At 46.6% G+C, this 23,226-nt stretch overlaps 1 pseudogene; it reads left to right on the top strand.

Annotated features, from left to right (window-relative positions):
• The first annotated feature begins 76 nt into the window (after nt 1-76).
• Nucleotides 77-23,098, top strand: LOC122365156 (annotated as a pseudogene).
• The last annotated feature ends 128 nt before the right edge of the window (nt 23,099-23,226 follow it).

The following is a 23,226-nucleotide window of genomic DNA, read 5'->3' as shown; positions in this document are numbered from 1 at the left end:
GTTGCGTCGGTGCCGACGCCCGTCGGTGCCGACGCCCGTCGGTCGGTCGGCGTCGGCAGTGAGTCGTCGAACCCGACGGAGAGAGGACGGGACGACGGACGGCGCGCGCCCGGCATGGCGGACACGTGAGAGGCGTGTGTGGAGGACTCGGAAAGAAATCAGGTGAGAGAAGGAGAGGGAAGGAGAGAGATAGATAGAGAGAGAGAGAGAGAGAGAGAGAGAGAGAGGAGGAGGAAGAAAGTGAGACAGACAAACAGGCAGACAGACAGAGAATTAGCACTACCGGACAGGAGCTCAAATGGCCGTATTCACAATCACGAGTTAACCCGCGCCCTGCTGGGGGGGGGTGTTTGAACACCCCCCCCCTGTGGTTTTTCGCGAATATCTCAAAAACGGCGGCGCGGAGCGCCGCCGTTTTTGGTACACCTTATCGCACATCAATTCTACACATGTTGTGAAAATTTCAGACCAAGGTCATTCAAGGTCAGGTCACCAGGTCACTTGAAGTGACCTCACCTCATAAAAAGTTTCAATGTCTGTCATAGCTACACCGAGTGACCGATCGCTTTGAAACTTTCAGCGATTGCTAAGAGCAATAGCATGTACAAAATGTATATCTCAGAATTTTGATATCGATGACCTAAGGTCAGGTCAATTTTGCGACCTCCCCATTATAAGTCAATGGGAGAAAATTGAAATGCGCCTCTTTTGGACAAAAGACATTATAAACACTCCCAAACACCGAATTACAAGTGGTTTAGACACACTGAACATGAAAATGGTGTCCGTGACCCTTGTTTATGCCCTGAGGTCATCTTAGGTCACGAATGGTATCTAACAGTTTTTCGCAAATAACTTTTGATAGAGGCATGCTAGAGCGATGAAAACGCCTTAGATGTGTTCAGCTCGACGATACGGATCGACTGATATGCAACATGACCCTTCCCGGTCAGGTCATGACCTTGACCTGAGGTCAAATTTTCAAGTTGACCTTTCAAGGTCAACTTATAGTTCATTCGATGCGTCTTGACGAGAGGAACACAATGCCGGTAAAAGTAAGCTCGTACAAGGCTTGGGTCAAAAGTTTTTGCAGAAAAACTGTTTCCGAAAAAATCGACTATTTTTGCAATTTTTGCCCCCTGCAGGCAAAACCGTTGACGTTAGGTCAAATCTGAGAGAATTACTCAGAAAGAGCTTTAATAGGGCTATCGAATGCGCTTTTCCGCGGCGCTGTAGCTCTATTGGTTCTCGAGTTATGCGTTGGCTTCTTGGAAATTTTCGACATTCGACCTGGAAATCGGCGAAATTTTGCCTTCAATGACCTCTGGTGACCTGACCTTTGACCTGACCAAAAAATTGACCGAAGTGATTTCGTCATTATTTTTGACGCTCTTTCGAACGCCGCCTTCCGCGTATCGCTACGTGGCCCAGGAGCCGAGTTACAAGGGGGGGTGTTCAAACACCCCCCCCAGCAGGGCGTGGAAATCCAGGACCCCCAGCCGGGCGCGGGTTAACCCGCGCGGGGCTGGGGGGGGGGGGTAAATTTAACCCCCCCTCGCGAATTTTTGCAATATCTCGAAAACGGCGGCGCGCAGCGCCGCCAAACTTTCAGTACCTTTTCTTACATCAATTTGACACGTTCCCTGAAAATTTGAGCGAAATCCGTCGGAAAATTTTTGAGAAATTGACGTTTTAGTGACGTCATGTTCGCCATTTTCGCCTCAAAAACGGCAAAAGTTCAAACGCCGCTAACATCTTCATTTTTAAAGGAATAAAGACGTAACAAAAAAGGTTATACGTAATTCTTTTTTGTCTATCAAATGGCTATCTCGGTTTTTGAAAATTCTGGATTTTGGCCCAAAATTTTTCAAAAAACTGACTTTTTTGGGAAAATGATTATAAAATCCAAAATTTTGAGTGTATCGAAAAAACCGGAATATATGTCAGAGAAGTGGTCTATGTGCACCTACATACCAATTTTTAGAAGAATCGGTTCAAAAATGTGGGAGTTATTCAAGATTTTATGACGTCACGACACACAAAAATTTTGAAAAATGATTTTTTTGGAAGTTCTAGACCTCGTACGGAAACAAAAATAGCACCATTCGATTCGCCGTGAAAAACTGCATCAGATAGACACCTTTTTAGGCCTTAACAGCCAACTTCAAAATTTGACCTTACTTGACCTGACCTTGACCTGACCTCGACCTGAAATTCATCCAGAGGTGGTCCATATCACTTATTGAGTGTGCCTATTGAATTCTATGAGTAAAATGACCCATAAAACATGTGTCGCACATGCCCTTTTCTATATTTTGTTTTTTGGTGACCTGACCTGACCTGACCTGACCTTGACCTTGACCTCTGAATGATATTGTATGCAACGGATATTGTCTTGGTAGCCTAAGAACACGTTTTGGGCAATCAGTCTCAGTCGATGACTCCATTCTTCGGCAACTACGGTGCAAGGCCGATACTGTAGAAACTTGCAATTTGTACCCTTGACCTGACCTTGACCTTGACCTCAAACTTTAAATTAAGTACATGTTTTTAATTGTTCGTGATGAGATCTTTCGATTGGCGTTTGATTTTTCTAAATCGGACCATTAGTTCGGGAGATAACAGGGGGGTAAAATTTACCCCCCCCCCCCAGCCCCGCGCGTTCGGCTGGAGACCCCAGCCCCGCGCGGGTTAAGGGTAGGGGTAGGAGTAACGGGTAAAGAGTTATTTTTGTGGCCGTATTCCCAATCGAAGTTTACCCCTGATGGTCGCCCGGCGCCACGCAGACGGCACCACGCAGGCCAGGTGCCGTCTGCGTGGCGCCGGAGTGTTCAGCTATAGGCTGACACTGTGATTTTGATTTTACGTTAGTACGGTAAGCATACAGTAGTTCTGCTAGTAAGTGCGTGATTATATCGTGATTCTGGGAAAGGGAAGACGGATGACTGTTTGTGGAAGCCGCGGTGGAAATTTGATAAATGGCACTGGCGTCAGTCCGTAGCATGTTACTCTCTGAAATGCCGGACTCTATGTTGAATTTAAACTACTTGTTTGTCTGCCCTCTACGATTCAGACGGATATCATCAGTGGTAATGGCCTCAAGTAGGTTTGAGTGGCTTCGCGATCTTGCCAAAAGCCAGCAGTTGCCGTGCAATATGCTGGACTGTTCTTGGACTTCTTCCCGTGCGTGCTTGATTAAGTCCAATGTGATGATCTGTATTAGGAGTTTTCCCCGAGCTCTTACAACCTTCAAAGATGTTCTCATGACAATAACAAAACTAACCACAATCAATCGCAGTGAATATAAGTATCAAATGAGAGAACTAGTGGAGACAGTGAACCAGTAGAGGACAGTCACTTTTTAACGACTTTCTTACCAGAAGAAGAGCAGTCTGAATTTTCATTCATTTCATTTAGTCCCAAGTTTGCGTCACCCCATTCCAGTGTGCTTGTTTGAAATTATTATCAACAAATATTTTCCTGAAGTATTCCTACCCTAATGTTTAAGTCCCTCTCCACTCTTCTCTCTCTCTCTCTCTCTCTCTCTCTCTCTCTCTCTCTCTCTCTCTCTCTCTCTCTCTCTCTCTCTCTCTCTCTCTCTCTCTCTCTCTCTCTCTCTCCCTCTTCCCTTTCTCATTTCCCTTCATCTCCCCCTCCGTCGTCCGTTTTCCTTCAGACTCGACTTCACATAATATGCAAATTGCTGACGAGCCATTCCCCTTCCAACTCAGACCCGTGCCCCCGGTCGCATCTCACTCACCATGCCGAGAATCCGCGGTTCATCGTGTCCAACAGGCCGAAAACACATCAGTCCAGTGTTTTAGTACATCTAGAGGGCAAGTAATGGGGTGTTAATGCACTTATTGCGCAACTGGGCCGCGACCCGAGCAAGTGGGATGGAATGAGTCGTGTGGGGCAGCTGTACTGGACAGGGAATTAACACTCGGGCTCACTGGGCGCACAGTGGAACGGGCGAACAGATATTCTGGTACGAACCGCACAAGTGGGGTGGCTGATGAATGTAGGCTGTTCAGGGGATTGACATACAGACTGAGAGATCAGTAGGCCTAGTTTTAGGCTTTGTTATCTAAATGCACTGCAGTCTTACTTTATGTATAGGACAGTTACATCGTGGGGGCTTAATCAGAACGATAGTCTTGAACGAGACGTTGTCTGGGCCCAAGAGACCCGGAAATGCATTTGCACCTCGTTAGAATAATTTATTTACATTTGTAAAGGTTGGCTTGTTACAAAACGCCCCTGAACGGATCCCTTCTGCCATGGCTACATTTCACTAAATGAAAAGGCCCAAGAGACCTGTAAGAATGCTTTGTGAATAATTCACATAGTTATGCGAAATTTTTAAGGTCGGTGAAGCAGCCTGAATCTTCCACTTTCAATAAAGGTGAAGTTGACCCTATAAGCTGTAAATAAATTTGATGAGCAACGATAAACAGCAAAACAATAACAAGTGTTACGATGCAACTCCGTTTCACTCTGCTTATACGCCGTGCTGTATATGTAGTTTATTCAACTATTCACATTTGGCGTTTTACTAGCTGTTTATCGTCTCCGTGCCGTATATTTTGTTCATTTACCATAATCAGCGGAAATCCAACCCAACGTTTTAGCATTTCCATTCCGCCGAAGGTCTCCTTTCCACCAAAACACCGCACTTTGGCGGCGCTTCCATCCGCCTGATCATCTCTTCAGCGAGGCATGGCCGCAGGGCACGATTTATGCGAAGGGTCAGAGGTCAACCGCCCGGGGGCACGACCCACCGAGCGAGGTAGACGCCGGCAAGCATGAACTACGACCCCTGTCGACGAGGCGTTCAGCTGATTGCAGCTTTGGGCCTCTGAGGAAGCCCTCGGCGACTCAAGGTGTGCTCCGGGACCGGGCAAACGCCGCTATCCCCGTGGGCTGAGATTCTGATAAATTTGAGCCGATTTAATAAAACGGCCTCCACCGGGGCAGAAATGTGACAACCAGTTGTCGAAATGACTGGTGGGAATCGCCGTCAGGGCTTAGTTATGTGTTGTCGGGGTCTCACTTCAAGGAAGCTGGGAGCGTTCGATTAATTCAACCTGAGCTTGCTGAGGTTGGGAGGTTCCGTTCTCAGTAGTCTAGCCCCAAGAAGCTAAATTTTGACGGCGATGAAGCAATGAGATATGATGTCGTGAGCTTTTACGAGCCCATGAACAACGAGAAGTTATGTGATTTGTCCGTGAATCAGGTATTTCGTTGAGAGACAGCGATTTCATCAGAATTCGAGTACTTTACTCATATTATTTCATCCCTCTTACACGCCGCGAGAAAGTGCTCTTGGCATGCTCACTGCATAAACAATCCACATCATTTGAAAACGGATAACCACATTTTTTTATGAACTGAGATTATTAGCACCACTCACTCTAACGTGATTCATGCAATTAGCTCTTCCTATCAATGAGCTTCATTCCAACCCGATATCAGTATGCTATCAGATGTCTCCGAATTGAAACAATCATTCAAACATACACACAGAAAAATATTGACACCGTTAGCGGTGTAATTGCACAGTACATATCTGAGCACTTGAGGAAAGTTAATTTAGTCCCTTCCCCGCTTAAATTACTCGCGCTTCTAAATGAAGACCAGGAAGAAGGTAATAGAACACTGTTAGGAGGGTTGGGTGTTTTGCTACATGTAGTAAAACACCCAACCCTCCTAACAGTGTTCTATTACCTTCTTCCTGGTGTTCATTTAGAAGCGCGAGTAATTTAAGCGGGGAAGGGACTAAATTAACTTTCCTCAAGTGCTCAGATATGTACTGTGCAATTACACCGCTAACGGTGTCAATATTTTTCTGTGTGTACAAAAAGCAGCACAAACATTCCTTTTTTTTATTTAAAAGAATATTATCCGAGCAAAATACCTGTAGATGCACAGTTGTTAGTGATTAGTTATTTGATTGGCACTGAGGAAGGCTTGTTCTTCGTGTTTTTCTCATCATCTATGCCTTTGTCCTCAGTAACTTTATTCGATCAGCTAGCCTATGCGCTATGCTAAGCAGCCAAACCGGCGTCACTGCATTCTTTTGATGTGGGTCTTAGCTGTATCATACCTACTCAGCAAGAGCCCTCGGCTATGCAGAATTGGCAAGGGTGCATTGGAGTCGCTTTGATGTTGAAGAATATCCATTCTTTTGAAATCCACCAAAGTCGCAAATTCCGTGCGCCGCGTGAGCATTACCCACTGTGTTAGGAGTGCTCCTAAGAGCTTTACGACGGTCTGAATCGTCACTTTTCGGCCTTGGTCTGCTCCATCTTGATGCTCATCAGGCTTTGAGCGAAATCTCAGTTGTTTGTAGTGCCCTAATTTCCACCGCCATTGTACTTCTGCAAAGTTTCAGCCGGCTTTCTTTCAGCGTACAAATTGAGGTGGAATCTGATTAAACTCCGACAATGCGCGTTAGCGCTCAGAAGCTTCATAATTTGTCTTCAGTCTCGCTCTCTCTTTTTAACGCCGTCGGGAAAAAGAGGCAACTAAAAGGCGTTCTTCCGGATTCTGGTGGATGTCAAAACTTTCGACTCTTGGCGCGACAGTGCGTCCACAAATGTTCGCTGTTGTCGTAACTCAGTTAACAAGTTTACCGACCTCTGATTAACTGCAGCGAGCTGCGGTGGCCAGAACCTCCTAACTCCACCCCGTGACCAAGACAGATGGCCGGTGGTCGGCTTTTTGCAGCCTTGAGCCTGTAGCGCCTGTTCACTGTTGTCCTGTAATCGTGCCACCATCAGAGGCAAAAGAAGAAGGTCATCAACAAAACGTCATTTTCCACGACGAAACTCAATTCGCTGGAATTACTTCATCTTGGATGGCTGGTTTGGATTGCCTAAATTCCTATCGACACACATTCGTATCGAAACCTAACAATCCCGATCGGAACTTTTAGGACATCATTTTCCGAACTGCAGGCATTCCGCATTGGTGACGCCTCGGAGGCGATTTGAAGTCGGGATGGTTTCCAGATGCCACTGAGCGCTGGAATGCGTGTTATTGGATATCGGAGCCCGGGTACCGGCGTGGTAAACAAAGGGCTCGGGTGATGCCATAAACAGGTCCGCTGCCGGCTCAGTTTACGGCTTCCTCAGCGGAGCAGCAGCGTCTTTTTACTCTCCCACCAATTATCGGGCGCCGGCTGTTTTTCCTCACAGCTTATCTGCGAAGGCGGTGGGCAGCAGCAGAGGTGAATACTGGTGCTGACAGCTAGCGGCAGTTTCACAAACTACAAACAACCGCATAGCCTCCGGCCAAACAACTCGCCGATATGTTTAATTGGATGAGGCGAATGCTGCGAACAAACAGCGCTGACGGACAAAACTAATCTAAATCTGGGTGGAGCGGACAGCTCGCGTTCGGTCTGGCTCTTGTCGCTCGGTTAGACAAACCGACTGGTCGGCTGCGGTTAGAGCTAAATAAACACATTTCCAGAGGTAAGGGCGCTTACTTACGCTGGAGTGGATACGAGCTCCCATTTTCCACCAAACTGTGCTTCTCCAGATGATGCATATGCGTAAGTATGCAATTTAATTTAATAAATTTCCCTTAGAATGTATTCGGCATCAATGTTTCATAAGCTCAACTTGAAATAACCTTATTCGTAATCCGACATCCGTAATCTTTTTTTCTTAACTTAAAGGGGAGAGAGATTAACCCGGCAGGCGGTGGGCCTACCAGCCACCTTCCGCGCGGTGGGGGGGGGGGCATTTTTTTGCCCCCCCGTATCTCCGAAACTACTGGACGGATCCAGAAAATTCAAACGGCGTTCGATAGCCCTGTCAAATTTGTTGAAGGAAACCAAATTTCATTGACCTCGGGGTCACCGATGACGTCACAGGTCAGGTCAAAGATAAAATGTTTCACCGTTCACGGGGCTTCTAGGGAAAGCGCTATAACACCGAGTAAAACGCATTTTGTCGAAAATCAGCGATAAGGCGTCAGTTGTCTAGTACATATGTTGCTATTAGAGGTCACTGGTCATACCAGGTCAGGTCACAGGTCAGGTCACCAAAGGTCACCAAGGGTCACCACATGAGCCCAACTTGACTAAGGTTATGCGGTGCATGTTTTATGACCAGTTTTTCATTTCCAACTCAATGGTGTTGGTTATAAGACCATCAGGCACGGTTTAGGTCACTTTCTGGTGGAGGTCAGGTCAAGGTCAGGTCAAAAAAGGTCAAATTTCAAAGTTGTTATTTTTGCATAAAATGGGTATCGATTCGATGCAGCTCGTCACGGGGAGTCTAATGGTGGTCTTTGTTTTGCGCTACGAGGTCTAGAATTGCTAAAAATTGAGTTTGAAAATTTGACGTTATCAATTTTGAACAGTTTTTTCGCTATAACTTGGCCAAAAAAAGAGGTATCGATCTCAAATTTGGTATGTAGATAGAAGGCGGTAGGGACTATCACATATATTCCGTTTTTTTTCGAAAGTCAAAAAACTTTTTGGATTTTTCGGCTATTATATTCAAAAAATCTATTTTTTTATTTTTGGGGGTCAAAATCATAAAAATTCGAAAAACCGAAATAGCAGTTTTGTAGCCCTTTTGATTTAACACCTCTTATGTCTGAAACATTTTTCTGTATCTCTAAAGCTGTAGGCCTGACAGCTCTTCCCGCGAAACCTTTTTTTGGGTCGAAAATGGCAAAAATGACGTCACTCTGACGTCATTAGCGGCCAACCTATCATAGCCTTTGAAAAAATTTTTGGTCACCATGTGCGCTAGCTGCTCCCGGGAGGGTACTGAAAGTTTGGTGACGATCGGCGCAGCGGTTCTCGAGATATATTGAAAAAACTAAAGGGGGGGGCAAAAAAAATGCCCCCCAACCGCCTGGAAGGTTAAGAGCCAGAAAGGGGAGAGAGAAAGAGAGAGAGTTGAGAGAAAATGGAGGAAGAGAGCAGTGTTCGCCACGGGCCGGGCCAGCCCAACGGGCCATGGGCCGGGCTGGGCTACGGGCTGGGCCGGGCCCCCAAATATCATTAGTTAACGGGCTATGGACGGGCCGGGCCAAGAGCTTTGTGGACTATGGGTTTTGCGACTAATGTCAATTTAAGAAAATTTGGAAACTGATGCAAACAAAACCCACTGGGAAAATACTAAAACTAAACCAAATTTAAGCAATGTGAAAGAAAACCTACTTCATATTGAATTTTGGGAATCTTGAGAATTATCCAATATCACATCATGTCACACATAGGAGGGTTTTCATAAAAATTCCGCAACCAAAAAGATCAGAGAATCTCTAGCATCATTAGTTTGTTAATAAAAGTTAAAATGTAGTTATCAGAATAACTTACTTAGCACTACAACTCCAAAAACTAAGAAGCCACTCAACAATGATGGGCTACAGGGCTACATTAAGTTTAACACTTATATATGGCGATAGTGAGACAATTCCAACACAGTCTTTTTTCCTTCACCGACGGCTTTTTAACGAACAGAACCTTAAAAGGATACTCACGAAACACACTGTAAGTAACGTTGAATTCTACAGAGTATTTCGCGATGAAAGCTTCCTGAAATGTCCATAAATTTGTCAAAATAACTCAAAACAACAACAACCCAGCCCCTTCTCAACAAAATTTTTTATGTGGCGGCATCTATAGGTGGTAGTATACACCAAGATTACTTTACTACTCGTATACACAACAGTATATCAAATAAATACGTTTTTTAAGTTAGTATCAAGCTGAAAAACAAAATGATACAAATAGAAAATAAAACCAAGATCACGAAGTCTGAAAACTCGAACGAAAAACAAAATAAGAACTTGATTATATATGTTTTATTATACAATTGGTCAGAATCGCTACCTGCCGCAGCTGCGACAATCAAGAAGTGTTCGCTCATTTTCAATTGATGATGATGATGCGTAAAAGTCGCAAAAGTACCCAATGACATTTCAAACTTTCCATGTTTTCTGCTTACGCTGCTAGCGATATCCATATCTTGAAAAGAGCCTAACATAAAATAGCATGGAAAGCAGCAGATAGTTGTCCACAGAGATTCGGTTGACAGGTGGGTATGAATTGAAAATAGATTAAATCAGTTTTGCTGATAAATGGATGGATTTTCTCTTTTTTGGAAGACAGTGCTAAAGCTAGTGTCACCTATTTTGTATGCTTTCTCAGGCTTTTGATATTGCAGCATCAATGGAGTGAATTTAACAGCAAGGTCAATCCCAGACAGATTCATCAATTCCCATAAATCAAGCTTTTTTTCTGCTGGTAAGTGCTGGGAAGTATAGAGTAAGTTGCAAATACTTCCTTCAAGTATGCATTAGAGTCACCAATTATGCATGATAATGTTCACACACATCAGCTTGCAAGATAACTTTACTCATAGAATGTGGTTAATATAATCATGTTAACTTTGTATAGGTGTGTAATCATGACCTAATTGACTGAGCTGCTTGCTGTTACTGTTCAAATTTGTGCCATAGGTACTTGAAATGATTATATTCATTGAAAAGAAGGGAGTCATGATTGTCATGTTAATATTCATGCAATTTGAATTGTTCTCAAAATAGTGTAATCAATCATGCTTATTATAGCAATAGACTAAGACAATAACTAGATTGCTATTTTTGACGGGCCGGGCCGGGCTGGGCTTGGACATTTTGCCAAGAGCGGGCTACGGGCTGGGCCGGGCTCTGAACCCATGGGCCCGGGCCGGGCTGGGCTGGGGATTTTGGGGCCCGTGGCGAACACTGGAAGAGAGAGAGAGAGAGAGAGAGAGAGAGAGAGAGAGAGAGAGAGAGAGAGAGAGAGAGAGAGAGAGAGAGAGAGAGAGAGAGAGAGATAGAGAGAGAGAAGCCGCGATTAGCATCGAAATCCAGCACTGATCGTGCTCGTTTTTCCCGCCCGATCTGACCTGAGAAAAACGCCCGGGGCGAACAATCCGTCGTCGCCAGGGGCAGCCGCGATCCCAGCTATACAAACAGTCGACAGGGCGTCCAGATAATCTGTTTAACGGAAGCGCGCCAGCCGTCGACACGTGGCGTGGAGGGTAGTTGTGAAGGCGTGCCACGTGTCATTGTGAGGCTGGTCCTTGTAAGTCATCGGGCACTTGAGGAAACGCGTGAGGCTTGTTGGACGAGGAAAGAAAGACGTTTTGTATGTCTCTAAGGAGGCGAATGTTAGGAATGGTGCGGGTAGTGGGAATGCAAAGATAGTAGAGAGAGAAAGGAGGGAAAGAGAGGAAGGGAGAGAGAACATAGGACAATCGTTGCAAATTGAAACATTCAGTAAATAAGATGCTTCAACTTAATCGCACTGAAAAAATTGTTATTGTGTGTCACAAAGCATCCATTGTGCTATACAGTAGAGTTTATAGAAATTACATAAAGAACAACTTGTAGTAGGTACCCTTTTGTGCTCAGAATCTTGACGGGATATTTTGCTAGAATTGTATCATTTATCACATTCGATTTAAGTAAAATTGAAAATCGGGTAGATGAAAATATTAAACAACTTTTTATCTAAATTCGTAAAACTTGTCACATTTCTTATCACCAGAAACAAGGATTATCCACGCGTCGTAGTTCGGGACACCTTAAACTCCACACGTGACCGGATCTCTGACCTCCGCCCTCTCCCTCCCCCCTCCCCTCCCCTCCCCTCCCATACATCTCGGAGCCGTCGGCGAGCCTTACCGACCCGGACTTTACGGCGTCAATAATTGGTTTTACTGCCGGAGGGTGAATCGGTGCCCTGGACCGATCGGTGGTCAGCCCCCCCCCCCCCCCCTCCAGCCGGGTCGGATTCCGGAATGGTTTACTATGCTGTGATTTGTCATAGAGAGGTTTATGGCGCCTCGGGGCCCTCCAACACGATCGGCCTACGTTAGCGCCACAATGTAAGAATAGGACGGACGACCGGGTACAAATCAAAGGAGCGGAATAGAAGCTGAGAAATGTCAGGGCCGGGTGTCCGCGCGGGGCTTGAGCCACAGAAGTTGGATGATGGGTTACGAGAACTCGAGCCTAAAATTTCTGACTTTTATGGTGTGTGATGCAAATCAAATAAAGGACAGCTTGAAAAAAGCGTGTTCTTTGTTCACTGTTCTCTGTTCAATGTGGGTTCAAGCACAATTGTTGTTATCTCATTCGGTCCACGGCTCGTAATAAAATCCTCATATCGATTCTGAGCGTGACGCGGCACATCCCTGGCCTGTTAGGCTGTCCCGCCTCAAACGCGAGTCGTGCGGCACAGTATTCTCTAAACTACGCAGGGGCCGGTCCGCCGCCGCCGAGCCGGCACGGGCTTTCAGCTGGCCTCACGGCACGAGTTCGTTCGCATTGCCGGCCTCAGCTGCAATGATGAATGATCCTGAAACACGCCAGCCTAGTTATGTCGTACATCAAACGCGCGTGGTGGCTATTTACGTCCGCAGTTGGTTTCCGTGCCCCAGTGAAGACGAACGCGGAAGCGACCCACCTCGCGTGATGAGAGAGAGAATCTCAGATATCCACCTGCCGTAGCAAATATTGCCTACTTCTTGACGTTGGTATCAAAACAAAACTCTTCAATTTTCTCAAATTACGCTTCCTCAACTTTCCATCATCCAAGCTGTTTCGGTCTCTGAGGACTCATCGTGCCCCGCCAGGCACGGGCAGCTGCCTGCGGGGGGCGGAGGGAGGGTGGAGGGGGGTCTGCACGCGCCACCCGCACCCACCCATTATTAGCTGTCACTCACATGGCCAGTAGCGGCGATAAACATCAACTATGTATGGAGGTCGACAGCGGTGCGCCGAGCCTCACAATGGGTGAAGTGATTTGGTATAGGGATGCCGTAGGCGCCTCTACCCTCCCCCCCCCCCCACCGACCCCACGGGCAAGTGATGTGTTTGTGGGCAGGATAGATCAAATGATGGGTATGTGCTGGGTGGAATGTGAATATTGAATGATGTGGATATCAGGTTTTGCGAGGGTAGAACTAGTACTACTGAATGCTGAAGAATGCACGAAATATGCAGCATAGTGCATCATCTGCATAAGAGGCACATTCAGGTACGCAAATATGAGAAATATGCACTCGCTTTTTAACCCGCGCCCGGCTGGGGGTCCTGGATTTCCACGCCCTGCTGGGGGGGGGGTGTTTGAACACCCCCCCTTCTAACTCGGCTCCTGGGCCACGTAGCGATACGCGGAAGGCGGCGTTCGAAAGAGCGTCAAAAATAATGACGAAATCACTTCGGTCAATTTTTTGGTCAGGTCAAAGCTCAGGTCACCAGAGGTCATTGAAGGCAAAATTTCGCCGATTTCCAGGTCGAATGTCGAAAATTTCCAAGAAGCCAACGCATAACTCGGGAACCAATAGAGCTACAGCGCCGCGGAAAAGCGCATTCGATAGCCCTATTAACGCCCTTTCTGAGTAATTCTCTCAGATTTGACCTAACGTCAACGGTTTTGCCTGCAGGGGGCAAAAACTGCAAAAATAGCCGATTTTTTCGGAAACAGTTTTTCTGCAATAACTTTTGACCCAAGCCTTGTACGAGCTTACTTTTACCGGCATCGTGTTCCTCTCGTCAAGACGCATCGAATGAACTATAACTTGACCTTGAAAGGTCAACTTGAAAATTTGACCTCAGGTCAAGGTCATGACCTGACCGGAAAGGGTCATGTTGCATATCAGTCGATCCGTATCGTCGAGCTGAACACATCTAAGGTGTTTTCATCGCTCTAGCATGCCTCTATCAAAAGTTATTTGCGAAAAACTGTTAGATACCATTCGTGACCTAAGATGACCTCAGGGCATAAACAGGGGTCACGGACACCATTTTCATGTTGAGTGTGTCTAAACCACTTGTAATTCAGTGTTTGGGAGTGTTTATAATGTCTTTCGTCCAAAAGAGACGCATTTCAATTTTCTCCCATTGACTTATAATGGGGAGGTCGCAAAATTGACCTGACCTTAGGTCATCGATATCAAAATTCTGAGATATACATTTTGTACATGCTATTGCTCTTAGCAATCGCTGACAGTTTCAAAGCGATCGGTCACTTGGTGTAGCTATGACAGACATTGAAACTTTTTATGAGGTGAGGTCACTTCAAGTGACCTGGTGACCTGACCTTGAATGACCTTGGTCTGAAATTTTTACAACATGTGTAGAATTGATGCATGATAAGGTGTACCAAAAACGGCGGCGCTCCGCGCCGCCGTTTTTGAGATATTCGCGAAAAACCACAGGGGGGGGGGGTGTTCAAACACCCCCCCCCCCCCCAGCAGGGCGCGGGTTAAATAACGTTCCGAAAATTGAAGCAAGGGTTGCATAAATAATTTGAAACTGTGCTTTTTAAACTGGGCATTGGAAAAGGGTGCAATTTAATCATCTGACACGTATACATGATTTTAAAATATTATGTGAGCACATGCGTATTTTGCACAAATCTACCACACAAAGAACTAAATTGTGATTATCAAGCATTACAAACTCAGCCTTCGATTACAGTGACCATCCCACCTTAACATTAGTTTTGAGTTGAGATAGCCAAATTGGTGGCCATGGCCTGCAAATACCGGTTTGGGCACTCACAACATCGAAAAATGCTTTAATTCGGAGATATGGAATTTCAAACTTGCAGTTTTCGGATTCTAAGGGGCTAATGCATTGAGATGCCCCCTTAGAATTTGTGACGTCAGCGGTGATCTAACGATTTTGAAACCTTTTACTAAAACGTTTGGTAGCACGCGGTGGTATATGCTGCTTTGCGCGCAACAAATGCCGCACTTTCAAATAAAGTCGCTAGAAACAGCGGAGATACCAAAAAGTAAACAAAAGTAAAAGTCTAATATCTTGAAAACCGGTGAATATTTTTCGATGAAATTTGGTAGATATTCGTTTTCGCTCTTTCTGAACCGAGCGACATCACTTTCATGCCAATTCATTAACTTCTTTGAAGGTGGGAGGGTCCCTTTAAGTTTTACAATAGGACAAGTCAAAAATCAGTAGCCACCTTACACATGTCTGTTATCGGCTCTCAACCAGGCCTAATTTCGGCGGTAGCTCGGCCGAGTTGGACAGCGCCGTGTCAGCTGAAGCACCCCTGAACTTGCCTTTAACTTCAGAGCCGAACTCTCTGGCGCTGCGGCCAAGTCGCTCACTCGGTGATCTCGAGGGCCCTCCGGCCAATCCCGCAGCCGGGACGGTCGGTCGGCCGGCGGAGGGTGAGATCACGGGTCTCGTCCGCGACAGGTCTTGTCTCATAGGCGTCACGGGAACAGGATACTCCTACTGCGCTTCGTGATTTCGAGAAGGGGATGACATGTTTTTGCTATATTGGTGGTGAATGAATGCTTGATACCAATTTTATCATGCCCCACTGAACGAGGCGAAGTGAAAGGCAACTGTGTATCATCCCATTACAATTGGGTTGTGCCGCAAAGCAGATTCAAAGACAAAGTAGAAATATTCGGCGTAAAGCAGAACTTTTTTCGTCTGTTGGTCAGAGTTGATGTTCAGATATGGTTTGCCATCTTCTCTGCTAACTGACGAGTGCCTACGGTCAAATGACCATTGATCTTTCATTGGTCTGTGACCGTTGGGAATACTGTAGGCACTACTACCGTCACAATGACTGTATATGACGGCCTTGACGGCCGGCAAACGACCTCCCCCCTCCCCCGGGACCGCATAGCGTGAGGGTCAATCAGTGGGGACAAACGCGCACTGTGTGTGGGTCATGACACTTCACGCATCGGTGACATCAGTAAATGACACGTGACACTGGGGGTCGCAAGATAATGACACAGTGTGGAATCATCATGAGAAACACGGAGGAAAAACATTTCATTTCTGGAGGTTTTTTTCACAAACTGTTCTGTCGACGGTTGAGTAAATGGCATGGAAGATATAACTATTATTTTAGGAAGAAATACACACCCTAACAATTTTCCCTCCATCAGTTTTGAAATGATGCCAATTTGAGCTTGAAAGCAGTATTCAAGCTTTTTGCCGTAAAATCCCCGTAAGCTTTTATCCCGTCCGTATTTCGACTGGGTGTGATTATCCTCTATCCTTTCGGTGCGATATTCTGGTGCCGACTGCCTAACACGTTATCGGTTATTTATCGTTTTGTTGTCTGCGCGACGTTTGTCGCTGATTCCATTACCGTTGATTTGGAAGGCAAATATGCCGCAAAGGGACATAAATTACGGAACTGGGGAAATTATCGGCTGGAATGCAAGGGGATTTATGGGAGCGGCGTTCGTACTTTGCCAAACAAACACACACAGATAGCGAGCATTGTGTCAGCCTATTAACCCGCGCCCTGCTGGGGGGGTGTTTGAACACCCCCCCCTTGTGGGTTTTCGCGAATATCTCAAAAACGGCGGCGCGGAGCGCCGCCGTTTTTGGTACACCTTATCATACATCAATTTTACACATGTTGTTAAAATTTCAGACCAAGGTCATTCAAGGTCAGGTCACCAGGTCACTTGAAGTGACCTCACCTCATAAAAAGTTTCAATGTCTGTCATAGCTACACCGAGTGACCGATCGCTTTGAAACTTTCAGCGATTGCTAAGAGCAATAGCATGTACAAAATGTATAGCTCAGAATTTTGATATCGATGACCTAAGGTCAGGTCAATTTTGCGACCTCCCCATTATAAGTCAACGGGAGAAAATTGAAATGCGCCTCTTTTGGACGGACGACATTATAAACACTCCCAAACACTGCATTACAAGTGGTTTAGACACACTGAACATGGAAATGGTGTCCGTGACTCCCTGTTTATGCCCTGAGGTCATCTTAGGTCACGAATGGTATTTAACAGTTTTTCGCAAATAACTTTTGATAGAGGCATGCTAGAGCGATGAAAAGGCCTTAGATGTGTTCAGCTCGACGATACGGATCGACTGATATGCAACATGACCCTTTCCGGTCAGGTCATGACCTTGACCTGAGGTCAAATTTTCAAGTTGACCTTTCAAGGTCAAGTTATAGTTCATTCGATGCGTCTTGACGAGAGGAACACGATGCCGGTAAAAGTAAGCTCGTACAAGGCTTGGGTCAAAAGTTATTGCAGAAAAACTGTTCCCGAAAAATCGGCTATTTTTGCAGTTTTTGCCCCCTGCAGGCGAAACCGTTGACGTTAGGTCAAATCTGAGAGAGTTACTCAGAAAGGGCGTTAATAGGGCTATCGAATGCGCTTTTCTGCGGTGCTGTAGCTCTATTGGTTCCCGAGTTATGCGTTGGCTTCTTGGAAATTGTCGACATTCCACCTGGAAATCGGCGAAATTTTGCCTTCAATGACCTCTGGTGACCTGACCTTTGACCTGACCAAAAAATTGACCGAAGTGATTTCGTCATTATTTTTGACGCTCTTTCGAACGCCGCCTTCCGCGTATCGCTACGTGGCCCAGGAGCCGAGTTAGAAGGGGGGGGGTGTTCAAACACCCCCCCCAGCAGGGCGTGGAAATCCAGGACACCCAGCCGGGCGCGGGTTAATTCTGTCACCAGCGAAAGCAATGGTGTGGTGACATTGAAGCTACGCTTTTTGAACTGCAATTACATACATGTAGGCATGGGTATTTTAAGACTATCAGAAACTGATTTGGCAATTTTAGGTACTTCCAATGCATGATTACCATCACAGCCCATTAAAATGTGTTCAATGTTACAGCCACGAGTCTTCTTCGTTGGACCTCTAATTGAAAGTACCTCCATAATGGTTATTTCCTGGTTCTGCATACATTCATAAATCAGTGCATGTTTAGCGGGCTAATACATTAGTAGAGCTATCTAACAGTAGAGCTCCGGAATTACGACAGCCCCGGCCGATGATTTGTAACACCTGGCCGGACCGAGTCGCTACACCAATGGTATGATTACACTGTGTGACGTCATAACACGGTGCTGAAATGGCGGCCATTTGTATCCAGTCAGCGCGCTGATTTCATAGAGCTACCGAGAGCAGTTCATGGGCACTTTGCAGTGACGCATTTCGGGATTATGCGGCTGGAATAGCCGCCTGCTTGACAAAAGTAACTGCAGGCACAAGAAATTGGTCTTGATGGCCACTTTTGTTTATGGGTACACCGACCAAATGGTATGGTAATCTTTCTCCCAGTAGAATGGCTTTAGGATAAAACAGCCACGACAACAATGCCAAGAAATGTGATAAAAAGTGTGCACGTAAAACGTAAGCCGGTTTATCCCACATATGGGGGATCAAATATATGTTCTACCAACGGCTTGTCGGACAAGACAGCAGCTTCAAAAAATCACCAAAGTCCTCTTATTTCTCGCAGAATATATGCAGTAGCTAGGAAGAGAACGGCAGCTAGATCCTGTGTCTCCCCTGTGGACTCGGGAAACGGCTATCATTATTTGCCGAACTTTGACAATTTGCGAAAGCTCGGAGAACTTATCCGGAAACACTAAATCCAGTCATCGGAAAACAAAACTATAAATCTGTTGGTGTTTACTCCACAGAATCCAAAACTGTTTGAAATATTTTAAGGGACATTGTTGTTTCTCAAATAGTTTTCGGAAACTCCTTACTTTCAAATGCAAATCACGATTCCAGGACCTTCGACTTGCAAGAAAAAAAACTGCCATCAAATAGACTAATTAGACTTCAATTAAGTATTCAGCTCCAATGCGGCGCATCTTCTTCCCGAGTTTTCCTCGAGTCATAATTGTGAACCACTTGACTGAGTGAGACGCGAAATGTGTAAACATTTGGGTGACAAGAATCGTCGGATGTTTTAATGCAGGACAGTAGCATAACGGAGAGAAAATGAGCCCTTTTCAGATGCCGTATACGAGGTGATAATTGTACTGACATCCCCGTCTGTTTCGTTCCAGGCTCTTCCTCTGAAGATGTGCTCCCGTCGCCGGTCGCTGTGCTGGCCCCTGCCGCTGGTCGTGCTCCCCCTGCTCGCGGTGGGAGGTCCCGCAGCAGCCCGGTGTCCGGACCAGTGTCGGTGCCGTCCCCACGCCGTCGACTGCAGTTCTGCGCGCCTCAGCAGCGTGCCTATCTCCCTCGACCCGCGCATCCACCTCCTCCAGCTGGAGGACAACACGATCGCCAGCATCGCAGACTCCCTGGTCTTCTACCAGAGTCTGCAGGAGCTGGATCTCTCGGGGAACAACCTCACCTCGCTGGGGGAGCAGCAGCTGTCGCTGCAGCAGCAGCTGCACCAGCTGCAGCTGGCCGACAACCAGCTGTCGGAGCTGCGCCGCGGAGCGCTGGAAGGACTCGGTCGACTGGAGAGACTCGATCTCTCCGGTAACAAACTCTCATCACTCGAGGATGGTGTCTTCGTGGCGACTCCGAGACTCCAATGGCTGAGTCTCGCGCGGAACAGCCTCCGCAGCCTCGACCACGAAGCGCTTCTCGGGCCGGGTGAGCTGGAGATACTCGACCTCTCTGGAAACCAGCTGACGCGAGTACCATCCGCTGCATTCCGCCACTTAGGCAGACTTCGCACTCTGAAACTCGCCGATAACCAGATCACCGAAGTGGCCTTTCACGCCTTCTTCTTACTTCGTTCTCTTCAAGAACTCTCGCTAGCCGGGAACCTCGTGACGACCATCCATGCGGAGGCATTCTCTGAGTTACACGAGCTCCGCCAGCTTGACCTCAGCTCAAACCAGCTGGACGCGTTCCCTGCCACGGCTCTGGCTCCTCTGAGACTTGAGGAACTGGACGCCGGCGGTAATCTGTTCCCATCGCTGCGACCGCGTCATCTGGACGGGTTACCTCGTCTGCGTGTGGTGCGTTTCTGCGGCAGCGAGCGACTCACTGACGTCTCTGAGCACGCTTTCAGCAATAACCGACTTCTGGAGGAGGTGCATCTGTGCGAGAATCCCAACCTTCGCTGGCTGCCGCGTACTGCAGTGGACTCTCTCAGGAGGCTCCGAGTCCTCAACATCGGAGGCAACAGCCTGGAGACGCTGCAGAACATGACGTCTCTCCTGCAAAGGGTGGAGACATTCAACGTATCCGGTAACCCGCTCGTGTGTAATTGCTCCGCGCGATGGCTCTGGGAGCTACCAGGGAGGGTGCCGAACGCTTCAGCCGTCTCTGAGGTACTGTGCGCGGGCTCGGGCAGACTGCTGTCCTCGCTGAGTGAACAGGACCTGGACTGCGGCTGGTGGGTGGCCGCCACAATCGCCGCAGCAGCGTCACTCCTCGTTACCGTGTGTGCCGCGATCGTGATTGTGTTGGTGGTGAGGCGGAGAAGGTACCGCGATCGGAGTAGGAGTTCTGTCCTCGGAGGGACGATCTCAGATGAGAAACTGCGACCACAACTGACGCCCGCTGCTCCATCGAAGGCCCCTGACCGGTCAGCAGCGGGCGGTCACTCGCATTTCACGCTACTGAGCGAGGACTATGTGACCGACCGGTCCGGTGTGGGTCGAGGGGACTATACTGGAGACTGTGACGGGGACTACGCTAGGGTCTACGACGATGCGTATCTGAGAGACTACTCAGTGAAGGTGCCGTCTGTGGTGGTTTAGGAGTCGAGACTGGATACTCTCGACTGGAAACTTCGTTAATGCTTGCTTCACTAAGACTGAAGTGGGCCTTTGATTGATTTTAAACAGCCTGATATCCTGTATCAGGCTATGGTGGAAAGGCTTGAAATGTGCTGTATGTTCTGCCTGTATTGGTTGGTGGCGTGTCCGGTTTGTTGAGGAGCGGAGAAGCAGCGTTTGGAAGGGACCTATCGACAGTTGAAACAATGAAGGTGGTGATGCTACAATCAAATAAGAAGCGTTAGGTTTGTAGGCGATTCGATATTGTCTGAGGGGATGACGTCATCTTCTTTGACACATGCCTAATACATAACTGGTGCTACCACTTGACTGTTTGGTAGTGATTTATACAATGTGAGTGGTCGTTTCGTTGTTCTTGAATGTTTGTTTATCAATTTTTAACTAGCTAGTAACATGCATTTGTTATTGAACGTGTGTAACTGGATAGTGTTTTATGACAGTTGACCAATACTAAGTTGATGCTTTGTCCAAACTGCATTGGTGAGTATGGGTAGTGTCGTGTGTGGGGTGGTTTTATGAATACATTTTGTGCCGGATCGTAACTTGTGTGGCAGTTTTCTTATCACATGAATAAGGATAAAAGATAGAGGCGCGCACACTGTGCAAAGGGCAGAGTATCAGAGTAAGCATACACCTATCGTGCGAGGAGAATCAATCATGTAATTGTCATCATTTTAGCTGCAGATGATTATGAATGCATCTACAGGATAACGACTGGAAACACTGAAAGACTTGTCTCCTTCTCGAGTCCAAGTTTTTCGAGCGCCTAGGTGTCTGAGTTGGTCTTCTTTCCGACCAGCCCGTTGGCAGTGCGCAATCCGTTGGTTATCCCTGCTATCATAACGACATAAGCTTATTATTTTTACATCACACTGGTTGACAAAAAGTGAAACAGAATGAATTTGGGTCCACTGAGACACACACCAGGTATGAGAAGAGCCGAGAGTGTCAACTCAAAACGCATTAGAAGACGACAAACGGCGTCAAGCAAGACCCTAAAACGATGCTTTCTCGAAATAACACATAGGAACCATACTAGAGACTAACCCGCGCACCGACGGGGGGGGGGCGGATATCCGCCCCCCCCCCCTGAGGTTTTTCGCGAATAGCGGGAAAACCGCGGCGCGTAGCGCCGCAAAATTTGGTATGACTATAACCTCATCAATTTTACACATGGTGTGCAAGTTTGAACCTCCTACCTTTTAAGGTCAGGTCACCAGGTCACTTTGAATGACCCAACCTCAAGTCACTTTTTTGCAACTTTGTCACCGTGCCAGAGCTACAGTAGATGTCGGAGGCCTTTGAAACTCACAGGATATTATTAGGTCATTAGTAGCTACAATTTGTATATCTCGGAATTTTGATATCGGTGACCTAAGGTCAGGTCAATTTCGCGACCTCCCCATTATAAGTCAATGGGGGAAAAATCAACTCCCTGTTTTTACCACTAAAACGGGTCGGAATGGCCCCATATACCATACATGACTTCATATACGATCAACCTTCACTACCTTGAGGTCTGTTTTGCTGTTGGGCAGCTGTGAGGTCATGTGACGTCATCAAAGGTCACCAAAGGTTTTTGGCCAATAACTCCGTACAGGAACAAGATACAGCCGCGTGGATGGTCTCATTGTGTTCAGCTCGTCAAGACGCATCGAATGATATACATGATGACCTCGAGGTCACGTGACCTGAGGTCAACCTTTGACCTTGACCTTTCGAGGTCAACATATATATCATTCGATGCGGATTGACGAGAGGATCACGATGATGCCCTTAGTTTGTTCCTATCTTGACTAATTCGAAAGTTATTCGAGAAAAACTCTCTCCATATCTAGCGCCGCCATTTTGACTTTTTCGACCCCTGTGACGTCATCTTTGACCTGACCTGAAAATGACCTTAGTAAAAATTGTAGATCTTGGCCGTGCGTATCCGATGCCGTTTACCGCTTGTCGCTATCTTGCTTCGTTCTCGAGATCTCAGGGGGGGGCGGTCATCCGCCCCCCCCCCCCGTCGGTACGAAGTTGGCGCAGACCCCCGTCGGTGCGCGGGCTAATCTAATCCAAAAGCTGTGATTGCACAACTGAAATGCCGCATCACGAGTGCTCCACACTTCGAAGTTGATATTTACTTTCTCAGCTGACACAAAATAAGATTCTTCCAAGTAACTGATCCATTTTTTATTTATAGCATAACTGTTTCAGATGCTATTTTCTCGCTTATTGCGTGATGCTTATTTTCATACATTCAGCGGCTGTGTAATGTGACCAGTATTTATTGGCTTTGCGGGATACTAACGTGGAAAATGTGTTTCCTAACACCTATTTCTTCCGCAATGTGTATGTTCTTTTTTTTACATAAATAGCGATAATGATACTGTTGCTATATAACACTTCATATTTGCCCACTCCAGTTCTCGATTTTTCCACAGATCGCATTATTTCGCAAAACGAAATTGCTATATAGGCATTTCCAAGACGGCTAGTCAATCACCAAGTGGCGTTTCCAGTTGACAAGTCTTTGACACAAAACTGAAAGAAGCTCCAATATTCCGAGACATGTTCTGAAGTTGGACGCATTGCTGTCAAACACTTGAATAGTCCTGCCTCATTTCATAACCATCAGAACAGTCAACATTTCACAAAGCAAAACTTTTATCAGGA

Source organism: Amphibalanus amphitrite, unplaced genomic scaffold (assembly GCF_019059575.1).
Source record: "Amphibalanus amphitrite isolate SeventyFive unplaced genomic scaffold, NRLGWU_Aamphi_draft 000719F_arrow, whole genome shotgun sequence".
Classification (NCBI taxonomy): Eukaryota; Metazoa; Arthropoda; class Thecostraca; order Balanomorpha; family Balanidae; genus Amphibalanus; species Amphibalanus amphitrite.
The sequence above is the reverse complement of the archived record's forward strand: the minus strand, read 5'-3'. Positions and strand labels throughout refer to the sequence as shown.